The sequence below is a fragment of the Pediculus humanus genome, genomic scaffold (assembly GCF_000006295.1).
Source record: "Pediculus humanus corporis 1103172108196 genomic scaffold, whole genome shotgun sequence".
In the NCBI taxonomy this organism is placed as follows: domain Eukaryota; kingdom Metazoa; phylum Arthropoda; class Insecta; order Psocodea; family Pediculidae; genus Pediculus; species Pediculus humanus.
Genome location: NW_002987766.1, coordinates 98,097 through 101,395, shown reverse-complemented (window position 1 = coordinate 101,395; position 3,299 = coordinate 98,097).

Here is a 3,299-nt window from a genome sequence, read left to right as displayed (position 1 = left end):
AAAAAGAAAAACTTAATAATGCATTAAAAGTCACCGCGGTTAATCGTGTAAAAAAAAAAAAAAAAAAAAAAAAGCAGACGAAAAATGAAGGAAAACAAACACAAACAAATTGTGGTGATCACCAAAATGCCACGAGCGTGCCTTTTTTTTAATTGTTTACATTTATCTACGTGGTTCTAAAACCACGTTATTAAATACTCAGATATCTGTAAATATTACCTGTCAATTTCTTAAAACGCACTTTGCTTTTAAAATTAATTTATCATAATAATATTAATGATAATAATAATAATAGTGGTGGCAAACACCGTAATGATTATCGTTTTCTACGTCATTGGGCATATATATAGATAAAATTCTATTTTCTATTAACGCGCGCAAATATCTAAAAAATTTTTTTTTTTTTAATAGTATTTAATTAACTTGTCTCGGTGAGAGAGAGAAAGAGAGAGAGAGAGACAGAGAAAGCACCATTATACTGATTAAATTTTTCAGCCTTTCATCAATTAATCTAAAGATAAAATTTATCTTATCATCGTGTAATTAACACCTAAAAGCCTGAAAAAATTAAACTTTTTAACCTAACTTTACACTTTTTGTAATGCGGTGGTGACAACCTTTAAATAAATAAACGTTACATTAGAACAAAGCTCTCTCGCTCTCTCTCATTCTCACTCTCACTCTCTCTCTCTCTTTCTCTCTTAAATTTCTCCTTTCCTTTGCGTTCTAATTTCCTATTAAACATTTTCTTTTAGGTTCCCTTTCTCTCGCAACCTAAATTCAACCCGTTCGGAACCTATAAATTTACTCCTTCGAGCCAGGGAAAATAATAATAATAATAATAATAATAATAATAATAATAATAAAATAAATTCGACGAAAATAACACCGTCCGCCACTCTTTCAAATTTTCTTCTTCTTCTTTTTTTCTTTTTTTTTTTTTTTTTTTGTTTAATGCGTACATAAATAAAATTCACTCGAGAAAAAATAACAAACCATTACGGAAATAAAAAGTAAAAGTTATTAAAAGAATTTATATATATATATATATTTAAATAAATAAAAAAGAAAAAAAAAAATAGAGCAGTAGAAAACGATGGATGACGGCCGGCTATCTTAAAATCATTGCCAAGCTCAAAGCAATAAAAACTTGGTGAAAGCGTAGACGAAAAAAAAAAAAAAAAAAAAAAAAAAAAAAAAAAGGCAATGAATGAATTTTCAACACAAATTTCTACATATCGTCGATTTAAAATTCCCCCCCCCCGTTTTTTCCGTTACTCGCATTTGTCGTAAACAAAAGTTCAAGTTTAAAAAACGTAGTATAAGAGATCGAAATGGGGAGAAGAAGAAAAAAAAAAAAAAACAAACAAAACCAAACAAACAAACGTTTCGTTCGAAAACGATGTCAAATCAAAATTTACACACAACCAGTAAATATTACAAAAAAGTCTTAAATTAATTCCGCTTTCGATTTTTATTTTTTATTTTTAATTATTTTTAAATATTTGACAGTGCCATACATAAATACATAAATACATAAAATCCAATCGAACGTTTTCGGATTTTAATGGTCGATAAAATTTATTAGTAAAAAATATGATGCGTTTTAATAAATTAAACGTGACCGTTTGTGTGTGACCAGACGAAAAACGTTTGTAATAAAAAAAGAAAGTAATAATAATGATGATGACGATGATTATAATAAAATTTCTTTCGATAAATTCATTTTTAAATTTATAATCACACAAAATCACGATGTCGAACCGCGAATAGAAAGCATAAAAAAAAAATAAGAGAAAAAATTTTAGTGACGTGTCTGTAGAATGCGGTGTTGTTACCATTTCGTCCTATACCTGACACTAAACGTTTGTTTGTTTGTTTGTTTATAAATATTCAAACTCGAAGATTTAACCGAAACATGTCTGCAAAATGAAGTCGTCGTAAGAATGCAAAAGACGTAGAAGATGAGAAACAAACAGAGCTTTTAATCATGGCGTCTAAACACTTAAAAAATTAAACCGGAAAGCACTTCAAATTGAAAAAAGAGAGAGAAGAGAGAAGAGAGAGGAGAGAGAGAGAAAAAACGAAAGACGCGCCAACGTTTAATATAATACATTTTATTCGTTTTTAAATGGTCGCCTCTCCTTTTTTTTAATTAATTTTAAATAGGTTGAATTATGCAAACAAATCAATTCGATGGTTCGCATTAAAAAAAAACCAAATCAAAAGCTTAATTCTTAAATCTCAAAATAAAACAAAGTGCTTCTTCTTTAATTCTCTCTCTCTCTCTCTTTCTCTTTTTTTTCCTTCCGACGTAAAAAATAATTTCTGTAACGAATTAAAAATAACAACGACAAACAAACAAACAAACGAACAAAAATCATCCACCGACCGATTAATTTTTCATCTTGTTTCAAAACAATTAATCCACCACCGAAATAAAACAATAATTTTATTCTGGAAATGTTTTCTGGAAAAATCTCTCAATCTTTTCCCTTTTCTTCTCCTTCTTTTTTGTTATTTGGTCCTTTCGTCCGTCTTTTAAAAAACAACAAACATAATTAATTTTTCCTCTTTTTCTTTTCTTTAAAATAAAAATTATTTAAAAAATTTACGTTCGACAACACGATTCGAATTCGAAATGTTCATCATCACGATTAGTAATCGAGTAATGATGACAAAGATGCCGAAAACAACATTCAACAAAAAACAAAACAACAAAACACGAAAAATGGCCGCTATTATTACCATCCATTAAAATGGCGCCTTCCTTTATTTATAATTCATAAGAATGACAAAAAAAAAAAAAAAAAAAAAAAATTCACCTTTAACACGAATTATAAAATTCATCATTATCATTATCATCATTTTCCTCTTCCCCTCCCCAAACGGAAAACGATTTCGATACCATCGAATAAAATAATAATAATAATAATAATAATAAAAACTCGTATCCTCTCTCTGTGTTAAATTTGTACCCTCACTCCCTTTTTTTTTTTATTTTTTTATTTTAATGTTATTTAAACTTTACATCCTGACACGACAACAGATTTCCTGAATCGTCAAGTGGCGTCTTCCCTTCGGTAAGATAAACAAAGTAAATATAAAAAAAAAAAAAAAAACAATAAAGGTATAAAAAAAACCTTTTTCTATTGTCGGTAGGTCGGTCGGCCGGTTTTTGCGGTTTATTCGAAACAAACGTATAATAGCAACAAAGACGACGCCACGAATAATTATAAAAAAAAAAAACAATAAAAACAACAACAACCACCTCCCATATCACTTCCGGTTATTATTAA